The sequence below is a fragment of the Mustela lutreola genome, chromosome 1, assembly GCF_030435805.1.
Source record: "Mustela lutreola isolate mMusLut2 chromosome 1, mMusLut2.pri, whole genome shotgun sequence".
In the NCBI taxonomy this organism is placed as follows: Eukaryota; Metazoa; Chordata; class Mammalia; order Carnivora; family Mustelidae; genus Mustela; species Mustela lutreola.
In genome coordinates this window covers 182,543,054-182,557,287 of record NC_081290.1, presented here as the reverse complement: position 1 = coordinate 182,557,287, position 14,234 = coordinate 182,543,054, and the positions used below count along the sequence as shown (strand labels likewise).

The window sequence follows — 14,234 nt, the reverse complement described above, 5'->3', positions numbered from 1 at the left end:
TGTCTAACTAAATAAATCCAGAAGAAGTTTGGGTATTATTTAAAGTTACAAAGAATAATTTAAAATACAGTTTTTAGAGAAATTAGAAATACAACTGAATTATAAATAGTAGAACTAACACAAGTTAGGAGGTAGAGGCACGCATGCGTGGCTCAGTCAGCTAAGCGTCTACCTTGGGCTCAGGGCATGAGCCCAGAGTCCTCGGGTGGAGCCCCACATTGGGCTCCCTGCCCAGCTTCGAGACTGCTTCACCCTCTGCCCCTCCCCCCGTGCTCTCTCTGTCTCTCTATTGCTCTCTCTCAAGTAAAAATCTTTAAAAAATAAAACAAATTAGGAGCTAGAGAAGTTGGAAGTGTAAATATTCTTCCTTATCTCTCAGACAGAAATCAGTAGACACTTTCTAAAGCTGATAAATGGAGAAACAGAACTATAAGCATATTCTTTTAAATTATAGTAGTGACGGCTACAGTAGCTGTTAACAATGCCCGTGTGGAGAGCGTCAGCCTGGGCTACAGGGTATAGAGGTCACATTTATTTTATACTCTTCTGTACCGATAACATTGTTTTCTTATTACATGCGTATAAAACTATAAACTAGCATCGAGCTACTTCAAGAATAGTAGATACAATCATTTTTAAAAGAGTGGAAAAAGCCTAAATGAATCTTTTCCACAACTACAGCAATAATATTTAACACAGCATATGTAATTCAAAGAGGAGTTGCTTAGTCACCATTGCTAAATGTTTACAAAACATTGTAAGGAAAAGTGTCTCAGGTCAAAGAGAGCTTCACATATTAGCTACTTGACTTTTTTTTTTACAATTTTATTTATTTATTTGACAGAGAGATCACCAGTAGGCAGAGAGGCAGGCAGAGAGAGAGGAGGAAGCAGGCTCCCCGCTGAGCAGAGAGCTGGATACAGGACTTGATCCCAGGACCCTGAGATCATGACCTGAGCCAAAGGCAAAGGCTTTAACCCACTGAGCCACCCAGGTGCCCCCTACTTGACTTTTTTAAGTTGAAAAAGTAAAACCCACTCTCCATCTTTTCTAACTGTGAATTTGGAAAAAGTTACCAGTATCATGTGTCCTATCCCTGTTGATCCTACAAATGGCTCGAAAACTGATGAACTAAGGACTTTGAACTTTCAAAAACAGGAATTCATCACTGAGGATTAGTCCTCTGTCAAAGCAGAATAAGATACCATAGTTAATATTTATTTATTGAGCCATGGAATGCAGTGGCGTAGAGGACAGAAAGTCTGTCTTACCCTGCTCTGTCCCCAAGCAGCCTGGTGACCTGGCCAGCACTTCATCTTAGTTCCTTCCTGTGTGGAGAGTGGATAAAATACTCTCCTCGCTGCTTCACGTTGTTGGTGTGAGGGTCAGAAAGGATCAATCAAAGGAAAGACCTTTGAAATATTACGCCACGCACTGAAAGATTATAATGTTGGGCGCCTGGGTGGCTCAGTGGGTTGAGCCGCTGCCTTCAGCTCAGGTCATGATCTCAGGGTCCTGGGATCGAGTCCCGCATCGGGCTCTCTGCTCAGCAGGGAGCCTGCTTCCCTCTCTCTCTCTCTCTCTCTCTCTCTCTCTGCCTGCCTCTCCATCTACTTGTGATCTCTCTCTGTCAAATGAATAAATAAAATCTTTTTAAAAAATTACAATGTCATTATCATTTGGATGATAGACCTTCAAAAATGGAAAGAACTTAGAAACTATCCAAATTTCTTTCATTCACAGTTTCATTTTCTCATCTGTCACTTGCTTAGAACCCCTGCATATGTTAAGTCTTACAGTAGAATTTGAACTAAAAGTATATTTTTCTGAGCTACATCCTCTTCTAAAATTATAAGGAATCATAGGCTCTTCATGCTGCAAAGGGTTACCAGCCACCTCGTGTTTTAATTCCCTTGTTTTAAACATGAAGCAATATTAGCCAAAGAACATACTTGGGCTAAGATAAACACAGGACAGTGAACCCAGACCCAGGGTTAAAAGCCGGTCCCAGATTCCCAGTCTATATCCGTTTCCACGTCACTGCCAAAGCAAGAAATAAATGGCCATTTATGGATAATCACAGTTAGTAAAGGTATATACTGCCCTGACTTGAGTATGCTAATTTTTTCTAACCATTCTCATAATATTCAAAAAGATGTTCCTTTCCTCCGGGCACCTGGATGGCTCTGTAGGTTGAGTGTCTGCCTTCGGCTCAGGTCAGGATCCCAGTGTCCTGGGGTTGGAGCCCTGTGTGGGGCTCTCTGCTCAGTGGCGAGTCCGCTTCTCCCTCTGCCCTCTGCTGCTCCTCCTGCTTATGCAAACTCTCTTTCTCTCTCTCTGTCAAATAAATAAATACAATCTTTTTTTTAAAAAGTTCCTTTCCTCAAGCAGCAACTGTATAACAAACTGAACAACAAAAATGTAAAAAAATGAATGAAAAAAATTTTAAGTAATTATACTTAAAAATAATGTAAATACTCAAATCTATGCTATAAATAAAACTATGTTTGAAAGCTATCAGAACAATTAGGCATTTAATAGTCACGTTAATTACCAACATTTCAGTAAAACTTGCTTTCTTTTTACCCTTCACACAAACCCACAGAGGAGAGGCCGAAGATATAAATGGTTAAGAAGACAGGGTTTTCAATCAAGATATGAGTTTAAGTCCCAGCTCTGCCCTTTACTAGATATATAGATTTTGAAAATGTTCTCAACCTCCCTCAGCCTCATTTCTCTCCTCTGTGTTATGGGAACAGTAATGATTGTTTCATAGGGTTGTTGTAAAGATTAAAAACCCACATAATTCAATAAATGGGACTACTCGTTATTATTTGGGATTTTTACAGGGGAAGAAACTAGAGCTCATAGCAATTGTTTGCTCAGCTAATAAGCAGTGGAGACAAGACAGAAATCTGGGTCTTGCCACTTTGTTATTCCCTGCTGCCCAGCGTCTATACCCAGCACTTTGTGAACCACACGGGAAAAATCCTCCTCTGACCCCACGGCCCGATGCGCAGCTTTTCCACAACCAAGAGAAAGGTTCTCCTCCTAAGTAGGACAGCCCTCTCAGCCAGTTTCAGATGATATGGCCTCCAAACGGATGCGTCTCTTTTGGTGCCTGCCAACGGGAGTCACTTGATTCTTTCAAGTTCACAGCCCTCGTGTGCTGGAGAGGAGGTGGGGTGGGCGTGCCTGCCCATCTGTGTCGCACAAGCCTCTATTATACTCTTGTCCCTCCTCACTCACCCTGTGTCCTGTGAGGAGGACGCACATGCCATCCACTGCCCCCCACCCACCCATGCCAGGCATCTCCGGCCATGATTGGGAAGGCTGAGAGGGTCCTTATCCTTCTTCATCTTGTTGTCTGGGTGCTGGCTCTTCAGCATTCAAATCCTCCCCAAGCACCCTAAACTTGTCCCTGAGGGGCCTCATGCAAATTTGACTTCCCCTGCCCTGGGCATTAGGAGTCCCCATCTTTGTATTTGTGTAGCTCTCAGAGCCCAGGGTGAGCTGAACATTGTTCTCATTCCATGAGTGTTTGCTGGAAAAAAGTTGGAAGGAAGAAGGAGGAAAGGGAGGAATCCGTGGTCTTGTCACACTAGAGTTTCTGGAAAATGGTGTAACAGTGAGGTCACCTTCCTAGTTCCAAAGCTATTTATGGTATTTATATTTTTTAATCTATCTACTTACCTGTATCTGGAAGTATGGATAATAGAGAAATCACTCGGGACGCCTGGGTGGCTCAGTTGGTTAAGCAGCTGCCTTCGGATCAGGTCATGATCCCAGCGTCCTGGGATCGAGTCCCACATCGGGCTCCTTGCTCAGCAGGGAGCCTGCTTCTCCCTCTGCCTCTGCCTGCCATTCTGTCTGCCTGTGCTCGCTCTCCCCCCCCCCTCTGATAAATAAATAAAATCTTTAAAAAAAAATTCTTTAAAATAAAAAAAAATAGAGAAATCACTCTAATTTTAGTCTCAGAAGTCATACTTAAAATTTTGGAGTAAGTGTATGTGTGTGCTTGTGTGTGCGCATGTGCGTGTGTGTGTGTGTGTGTGTGTGTGTGTAAATTGGGGTTGGACCTTAGCACAGTGAGAGCTGAACTGCAAATAGGAGTGGACTCCGGGAGTCGGACTTGGAAATCCAAAGCCCTGAGTTCTTACAGATACGCCTCCAAGCTTCTGTGTAAACCTGGTTGAGTCACACTCACAGAACTGTTAAGACGGAGGCAATTCTAAAGGATGTCACTGGTACAGAACTGTCATGGGCAGTGATGACAATGTGTTCTGAACAGTCGGTTTTTTAAAGACCCTTGAGAGTGATTCATGCACTATCCAAATCTTCTCAATGCTTATTGGTCTTTATGGATCCTGTTGTACCATTTGAGTCTTATCTGTTTGTACTTTATCCCTGCATCAATGAACACTTCTAGAATTCATGACTTACGGCTGTGCTGCCGTTCATTCCCACTAATCCTGTTTCTGACGTGACTTTAGAATCTGTTCCCGGCCTCTCTGCTCACACCCTGACTCCCCTACTCTTTCGATAATTCTCGCTGAGACGCAACAGCCTCCTAACACTTACATCTACATTTTTTATGATCATTCTCCATTATGTCTGCTCTATTCTAGGACATTTAAATAAATTCAGGCGGCCATGTAGCTCTGAGAGCGAACAAAAAGCTCAACTGTTGGCTGTAGCTGGCTTGGCTGTTTCCTTAAACATTCTCTGGTCTCCGATCTCTTGGCATTCTGTTCCAGCTCCTAATACCAGTTGCAGAGACTCCAGGCTTTGATTACCTAGGATGGACGTGATTCTCTTTCATGCTGCATTCTCTTTAACCTAACATCGTTCCCATTCATAAGCCCATATCTGCAACCGAGGCTAAAAATTACTTTCATTGCCCCATTCTGGCTCTGACGGAGTCATTTTAGCCCATCAGCCTACTCATCCTGAAAAGAACAGGCAAGAGTCTGTCGTTAACGTGTTGTTCCAACACTCAGATTGTAACGTGGTTCTCTCTGATTCTAGTGCCAACAGCAGAATGTTAGTGTGGTTGTCCGAGGTTTGTGACTTGGCTGGTATGAGGCACGAAGGATCTTTGGCAACAGAAGGCTGGGTGGGAAGGAAACAGAAGTCAGCTCTTAGGGAACACCCCCCAGTGGGATGGACGGTAGACTGGGGGGAATTGACCGAGCATCGCAGGCTGGCCGTAGGGAAGATGAGATGAGGCACAGGCAGGAGGGCTCACCAGTCTCAGCTACCAATCCAGAAGCTGTTGCTTCTGCCACAGCAGCCAGCCAGATTACACTCTTCAGGTTTTTATCTTAAAAGGCATACACAGGGGGTGCCTGGCTGGCTCCGTTGGTGGAGCGAGTGACTCTTGACCTCAGAGTTTTGAGTTCAAGCCCCACACTGGGTATAGAGATCACTTTAAAAAATCTTAAAAAAAAAAAAAAGCATATATATAAATAAATCCTTTCTAGAGATTCTATTCATTCCTTTGGTAATTAGTTAGGCACCAATTGTATACCAGACATTGAGTAAACAGTGGAAAAGGAAAGCTGGCTTTCCTGACTTCCTTGGCAAGCTTTGTTAAATAACCATTTTTCTTTACTGTCTTATCGATATTCGAATGGGTTTTGGACCAGGAGATGTGTCTTTTAACCAATGCATTTATGCAAACAGTCTCAGATGGGCCACAAATATGTGGCCAAGATAATAACATTACAACCTTCATTCCTGCTCTGGAATAAGGATGCAACCTTTCAGTAAAAGAAATCCTTCATAGACAAATAACAAAATTACACATTGGTGGTTTCTGGATGTTTTGAATTTTCCAATCAGTTTTTTTTCAACTGGTCATCCCTCTATATTCAGTTCAAAAAAAAAAAAAAAATCCCAACCTGGACTCTTGGATAGTTAATCATCACAAGACAGTTTTCAACAATACACCCTTGTGTTTATGCTGTCAGGAATACTCGATGACCCAACAAAAAATGATTACATTTTGTTGAACTCGCGTCTTACAGCAGGACTGATAACGAAACAAAAAACTAGTCTCTTGAGAAGAAACTAGTTCATACCCCTAAGACTCAGTGTCCAGTGAGAGAGATCACTTCCATAAATAAAGAGCCATGTCCTATTCTTGGCTTGGAAGACACACATTGTAAAGATGTCCCTTTTTCCTAAAACCAACCTACAAATTTATTATAGCCCAATAAAAACTCTAGTGGAATCTTTTTGGAACTTGGCAAAGCAGTTTTGGAGTTTGGAAGAATAAAAACATATAAGGAAGATCCAAACACAAGGGCTTTCTGGAGGACTTTGGCAGTCATTGAAACTGCAGTATTTACCGCTGACATATACTGCTTTAGGGACAGGTAGATGATCGATCAAACAAAATGCTGAGCACAGGAGCAGATCCAAACAGGAACAGGATTTGGTTATAGCACAAAGTGGTGAAAAGAAATGTGTTACTCAGACCAGACATCATGGCTAGTCATTTGGGAAAAGAATAAAGCTGGATCCCTGCCTTGAACTTCCAATTGAAATAAGGATTTAAATGTTTTAAAAATCACAAAGCACTGAAAACTCTTTGATGAATGTTTTTATGATTTCTTAAGGGAAGGGGCCTTTAAGCTGACACGAGGCTCCTCACTGCGAGTAGTACTGGTGTGACAGATACGCCTCCTCCTCCTGCAGGAGCTGGGGGCCATAGGTCCTCTTCCAGCCCAAGCGTCATGGCTTTGAGGAGGGGTGTGTGGGGGGAACACCCCGTGACTTGCTGACGAGAGAAGAAAGTGTTCAAGACTGGATCTTACCTGAGACACCCGCACTAGTGCAGCTACTGCTGTGGGTCCACCCACATAGGGAGGGCCTTGAAGGACAATGGGCAGGAACATCTACCCACGGTTAACACTCCAAGCAGTGCAGGGGAGGCTCGGTCAGTGGAGTGTATGACTCTTGATCTCAGGTCATGAGATTCCTTCAAAAATGAATTGATTGTAAGAAAAGAAAAGAAAAATGGTATTCTTAAAAAACAAACAAAAAACTCTAAGGGCATCGTCTTGCCCACCTTCCTGGAAAGAGCAATGGCCTTAGAGTTTAGAATCCAAGGGGACAAAGGCTTCAGTCAAGGAACTCATTCACAATTCCCCTGAATTGGAAAATTAAGTTCTTATCTTGCCATTTTTTTTGGCACACAGAAAAGAAAGTTCAAGTGTAGGCTCGGTGATTAATTCTGATTATAAAGGGAAGGAGAGGTACTGTAGCAAATAGTAATCCCCCGACACACCCCGTCATGATCCCACGGCAGTGTAACAAGCCAACAGGACATGCTTAGAACGCCACATAGCGGGGCACAGGTCCCTTGGGAATGAAAATTTGGGTCACTCCAATGAGGAAAGAGCCCCGACCAGCTAAAAAACAGACAGAAGGCAAAAAATCAGTTTTGTTTTTTCAAGATAGTATGAATGTATTTTGGCTTATGAATCCCAGGAAGTAGATTAACTAACACGTCAGTGTATTTCCATTTTAACCACAAAATCTGCTCGAGGTTCAAAGAGGAAGACCTTTTTGTTTTGGTTATGAGTGGTTCTGCAGGGGAATTCATACCACCTGCGATTTTTCATCTTGCTCTCTCTCTCCAACCTCGTTCAACCCCTGCCTCCGGGCCCCGAGAGCTCTCTCTCCTTGCCCCACAATACTTTGCTATGGGGCCTCTCAGTTGGCCACATGAGTTCCATCTTTATACATACATCTTGTGCTCGTACCCCCCTTCTCCTTCCATGGCTGCTCATCTAGTACTGAGGTACTTCAGGGTTCAGCCCAGCAGGCCTCCTTGAAGCCTCGTGAGTAGATGCCCCATGGAACTAATGGCATCCTTCCTACTTTGCTCAGAAGTACCTAGAACACCCTGTTGGCATTGTGGATTCGTGTTTGTCTCCGCTTACCAGATTTACCACTAAAACCCCAGGGTTTGGCACCAAGAAGAGCATATAGTAGGTGCTCAACGGTACTTGAGAAGTACATGGCTGAATAGTCAGTGTTGGGGCAGGCTGAGAATGAATAGGCTTCTAGCCCAGACTTTATTTATTTATTTATTTATGTTTATGATTTTATTTATTTGTTTATTTGAGAGGAGGAGAGAGCAGAGGAGCAGGGCGGGGCCCGGCCAGGTTGCTCCAAGCTGAGTACAAACCCCACCCAGGGCTCAGTGTCATAACCCTGAGATCATGACCTGTACCCAAACCAAGAGTTGGACGCTTAACCCACTGAGCCACCCAGGCACCCCTCAGCCACAGACTCTTAAATGGAACAAGTATTTCTCTAAATTGATTCTACCTTAAAGAACTAAAACTGAGATACTGAAGCACTTAGAAAGAGCCAGAATTCATTCTATTCTCTAGAGCATGTAAAATGTAACTATTTTTCAGACCCAATATTTAAGGGGGAAAGGTTAGGTTGGCTTCCGGGCCTGTGGGTCCAAAAAGACAACTGGTAACAACCAGTTGGCCTTTTGCCAGCTTTGACTCTGACCACGTGCCTGTCCTCTCCTGGTTAAAGGGTAAGAAGAAGTTGTAGAAACACAACAGGGAACTCCAGTGCATTTTTCAGGATTGGCAGCTTCTGTGACCATGAAGGCTTGGAGGAGTTCCGTATTGTTGGTGTAGGTCACGGTTTGCGTCTGCATTCCAGACTTCCATCACTCAGTGATTGACTTCTTCCTCCCCCTAACATTTTCCCGAGGTATGATAATCTGTTTGTAAACGCACTGTGTATTAAGAGCATGTACAGTTCTGGGAAAGCTCCACCTTCCTTCTTTCTTCTCAAAGGCGGTTTTTTCCAAGGGGCCCATTTTAACCCACCATCGTTGTTGGGGTGTACTGACCATGGCAGAAGTCTTGTGATTTCTCCAAGTGGTCCTTATTTTTCCCTGAGTGTATTTCAGTCATTTTTGTATCCGGTTGGCCTGTCTAATTTGAATGATGATTTCTGCCGGGCATGGGACTACTCATATCCAGCTTTCTGCTCGGGGTAGTGACTCACTGAGTCGGATTTTCATTCCACAAACTCAGAGCAAATTAGGTACCAATGGGGAGCTACATTAAAGCTTTTGGGATAGGAGAAGTGATTTTATGTACTAAAGGAGTAATTTACCAAATGTTCCTTAGTGATCTGAGAAAAAAAATTGCCGAGCTTCTCATAGCATTTGATTTGTTTCCAGGAAGTTAGTCAAAGGGAGGATCTGAGCTAATATGAATAAATGGATGATCTTAGATCTTACCAGTTCTCAAAGCACTGATGTGGCCTAATTCAGTGAGCATGTAAAGAAAATGTGCTCAAAGACACAGACCTGGCTCTCTGAACACTGAAATTTGCTCTGTTTTCCTCTCCGAGGAAAATAACCCAAGGAGAAATTCTGTTTGCCCCTCATGACTTCTCTCGGGGTTAGTTTTTTACTTTACACACCAAATGATAGTGAAAACGTGCACTTTTAATCTCACATTACCACACACCAGGCCTCTCTTGTCATCGTGTACTCCTGAAGCACGTTCGCCATTTTGAACTTAGAAAGTCAGTATTTGTCACGTTGAAAGAGGAGTCCTCTAATGGCTTCATCAGCCCTCCCCACCTCTTCACAATCACCGACAAATCTTCACACAGTCTACAGCCTTAGTGGAATCTCTAGTAATCAATTGCTTTACAATAATCTGAACAGAATGGGATCCACCACAAATATCTCTGGTGCTCGCTGTGTGCCAGGCAGTGAGCCAAACACTGCAGATAAAATGGTGCCTGAAAGTAGCTTCATCCTTACATTAATGAAATTTATACTCCAGCTGGAAAGATGGACATAACAAGTCTTCATATAATAAATGTCTGATCAAAACTCTCAAACATGTCTAATCAAAACTCTGAGAGTTTTGATCCCACTAGGAAACTGAATCCATTTGGATGGAGGTCAGTCTTACTGAGCTTCTCAAAAGTATTTGATATAGTTGATCACCCCCTCCTTTTATATACATTTCTTCAGTTGATTTCCAATTCCAGTTATACTCTAAAATTTGTAATCTCTAAATTCATTCATGAGTCCCACATTCAGTTACAACCCTGGTCATTTTTCTAAATTTGACACCCATATGTCTAACTGCCTACTCGGCATTCCTTCTCAGATGTGTATTAGCATCTCAAACTAAACGTGCCGCAAACTGAATCCCCTTTTCTACTCCACACAAACCTACCTCTTCCCTAGTGCTCACTATTTTGCTAGACAGAACTCCTATGCATTCAGTGATTAGGCCAAATATCTTGGAATTGTCCATAGCTTTCTTTTTCTTTCCTCCTCCTCATTCAACTTAACAAAAGCTCCTGTTGGATTTTCTTTCATCCTATAACACAGTTTCACCATCTCCCACTGCCCTCATCACCACTCTCTTACTCCAAGACACCATTTTCTATCATCTGGATCATTCTAGTGAATTCCCACCTGACCTCTTTGATTCCACTCTTGTTCTAATCTCTGTACAGCAGTCAGAGAGAACCTTGTAAAACATAGGTCTGATTATATCATTTCCTTGTGTATATCCTTTTGATGGCTTCCCGTCACACTTGGGTAAAATCCCTACCATGGCATGTAAGGCTTTATGTGATCTGCCTTTATGCCTTTATGCCTCCCTGCTCACCTTCCCTCCTACTCTTCCGGGTATTCTGGAGTTTGCTCTGTACACTCCTACTTTGGGATCTCGGCATTTGCTTCCGTCCGCCTAGGATGTTGCTCACCTAGACATCACGATGGCTCTTTTCTTTAGTTCAGTTCATGCATGTCTCTGTTCAAATGTCAACTTTCAGAGAGGACTTTCCTTGTTATTAAATTAAACTACTCAAACAGCACTCCCTCCCCATCTCTTTCTGTCAACCCTCTTGACATACTTTGTTTTCTCTCTGGTTCTTATCACCCCCTCACTTTGTGTGTGTTGTGTGTGTGTGTGTGCACGCATGTGCGCATGTATATGTGCTTGTCGTGTGTGTGTTTATTTTGTGTCTCTGTTAGGATGTAAGACTCAAAAGCACAGGAAGTTTTGTCTTATTCACTTTCGTATCCCCGCTGCCTGGAACGATGAGTGTCTGGCACACTGGAGGGATTCTTCACATCTAGGTTGCATGAATGAATGTAATGATGGTAAAAAGGCAAATTGCAGGGGATGATAAGGTAGCATACGTGGACAGAACACAGAGTGAGGCATCAGGGAACGAGGTGGATGCGCATTCTGGAGAGCATTTCTAAACAGAAGAGGCCACCGTGCTAGGGTGGATATCAGAGTTCTCTGATAGTCTCAAGATGGTCACACACCCTCCTTCTGAGCTGACCCGTGGGGGGTAAACATAAAAGCTCTATTGAAGAGAAATGTTTTTCATGTATAATTTGGTTTTACTTTTTCCCAGAGAAATGTGACCAGCAGTATCCCATTTATCTGTGTGACAGATCTGGTAGGTAGTTGGACAAGAGAGATGAAAGGAGCGGGAGCGGAAAGCAATAATGGCACTTTTGTCTTGGTGAAAAAGCCGTGAAACAGAGAGAAGTCTTGTGACATACCCGGCATGATAGCAGCCAACTAGACATGTCATTGATCCTCCTCATTTATTACCGATCTCTGCCTCCAGGCCCTGAGGTAGGGGCGGAGGGGGAGAGAAGCTTCTGCATCTCTGTCCGGAGTGGATAGGTTTCCTGTCTCCTCAGCCCAGACTACCACCTGCCATTCTCCTCACGACTCCCACAGGTCTAAAGTGAGGCAAGCAGGAGAGGTTTAAGGAGAGAGAAGGTGCTCTAGACGTTGAATTGATAAATTAGTTGGTAAGAGAAAAGGGAGCAAGAAAGCAGGTTCTTCTGAGTGAATTCATGTGTACTCACGCCCAGGTACAAGTCCGTGATTTGGGCGTCTGTGAAGGAAAGGAACGCAGTTAATAGCATGAACAGAATTGAAATGTATGGAATTGGGACACAGTCACATGGAGAATTACCTAAGTTTCTCAGCCTTTTGTGTTTTTAATCTTAGTGACCTCTCAACTGTCAGATAGTTCATATTTATGTCAAAGTATCTTTTCTTAAAGACTATGAAGAAACTGTATTCGTCAGGTACAACTTTACTGACATATCAGATTTGATTGTGTCACTTCCGTTTTCCCCCTGCAGTCTGGGCACACGAGAAGGTCAGAAGGACCGTATCAAACAGCACCACTCTGACTTGGCCCACAGCAGGCCTCCATTCCGTCTGTTCGGGGGAGGCCATCCACAGATGTGATGCCTGTGGCTAGAGCACAACATCTCTCATTCCCCCTCTTTCCGCCTCTGATATGCACCTTCAGTGGCCCTCTGTGAGCTTCTCTAGCTCAGTGTCCCTGTGACCGTGCCCTGTTTCACTCCCAGCCCTCTAAACCCCACTCTTCTCTGGACTCCTGCCCCCAAATTCTGAGGCACAGAATGTTCTGCTCTTTTTTTTCTGTAGCCTGCCAGTGTAGCGGGAGGCTGACTCGCAGGGCCTGGACATCCCATTTATGTCATAACACGGCCCAAAGACCCGGATGCTGTGTCCGAGAAGGTCACTCTGCCTTGCTTCCTACTCCTCAGGAAAGATGACAGGTTATGGAAGATAATGGTAAGTGGCTCCTGAAAAGCCTTTCCAAAACCTCCTGTCTGTTTGTGCCTCTCATTCGACAGCCTGAAAGGCAGCATCCTTGCTTTCCATCTTTCCTTGCATCCAGAGAGGCCCTGCAACCCGGTTCTGGCCCATGGGGCACACCTGGGGCTGCTGGTCAAGGGAGAGGGGGTGATAAGAGAAATTCTCTCTTGAGTGTAGAATTGATGGCTAGACCTTCAGTGTCATCATGTAACCAGGAGAGAAAGGTCAAAAGAATCAAGTACATCAACCTGACATCACCAACTTAGAGAACCAAGGCCAGCACTTCTTGTTAAGTGAGAAAAATAAGCTTCTGTCTTTCAAGTGTCTATAGGTGGTTTTCCTGTTGTTTACCGGTGAACGTAAGTACATGGGTGCTGCCTCACCACATCACAGCCCCCTTTACAGGCTTTGTAAGCAGAAGCTTAGGACCTTTTGGTCACCATGAAAGAGCTAAGATGTTTTATTTTTTAACATAGGCTAATTGGAGGCTAGAGCTGAATTATTTAAGAAAAGGGAGGGATCTAATATGGGGAAAGATAAAGAGTCCCAAGATTGGGAAGAATGGGAAACCATTAGATCCTACAAGAGTGGGGCCTCAAGTGGCTCCAACCCAGTGCCTCAGAGGGGCAGGACCTCAGAGGGGTGTTATCTGTGTTACCAAGTGCCGCAGTCCAGAGAGTGAAGATAGGATCGTCTATAGCTAAGTCTGTGGTTAATAAAGAAGTTCATCATAAAGGTATCTGTCTACCCATTGAATGCTTGGAGACAACTGAGGAGCAACTGAAAATGGCATCATGTAGTAGTAGAAGGAGTAAGTGTAGCTCTGGCAACTGTGTAGACTAAGGGCCAGGCCTCCTGGACCTACAGGTTCTTACATTTTTGTGCGATCTGATTGTCTGTGGAGAAGTGATGGGAATCATGCCTGACTATCATTAGACTTTCCATCTGCCCTCAAACATACAGAGGGGATTAAGCTAGACTTCATTTTTTTAACCTATGTCTTTATGTTTAAGTTAAGTTTCTTGTAGATAGTATATTCGTGGTATTCTTGGGTATTGTTTTTCTGTCTAATCTTTTCATTTTATCCAAGTAATTTTTGTGATTTTAATAAGTGTGTTTAGGCCATTTGCATTTAATGTAATTATGATATGGGAATTAAAATTTGCCATTTGTAGTTGTTTTGTTCATTCCACTTTTGTTCATTCCATCTCTTTTTGCCTTCTTTTGGATTCCTTGAGTGTTGCATTTGGGGGAGCTTCATTTTAAAACTACTACAGACTTACTAGTTTTTACCTCCTCTTAAAAAAATGTTAGTGCTTACTCTAGGATTTAAATATGCATGTCTAATTCATAAGTGGCCACTTTCAAATACTGTTATAGGACTTCATATATTGTATAAGGGCCTTACAACAGTGTATTTCCAATTCTATTCTTCCATCCTTTGGGCTATAGTTAGCATACGTTGAACTTCCACATATGTTGCAAAAACAAAATATGTTGATACAACTGATCTTTGTTTTATATAATCAGTTATCTTTTAGAGAAGTTAAGATA

General features: G+C 43.2%; 1 long non-coding RNA gene across 1 annotated transcript in view; it reads left to right on the top strand.

Annotated features, from left to right (window-relative positions):
- The window catches only part of LOC131835563 (uncharacterized), a 61,615-nt gene that overhangs the window by 27,481 nt on the left and 19,900 nt on the right, over positions 1–14,234 (top strand). The window contains exon 2 of the long non-coding RNA XR_009355234.1: positions 12,507–12,656. This is a non-coding gene — a long non-coding RNA (uncharacterized LOC131835563). The remainder of the gene's footprint in view (positions 1–12,506; positions 12,657–14,234) is intronic.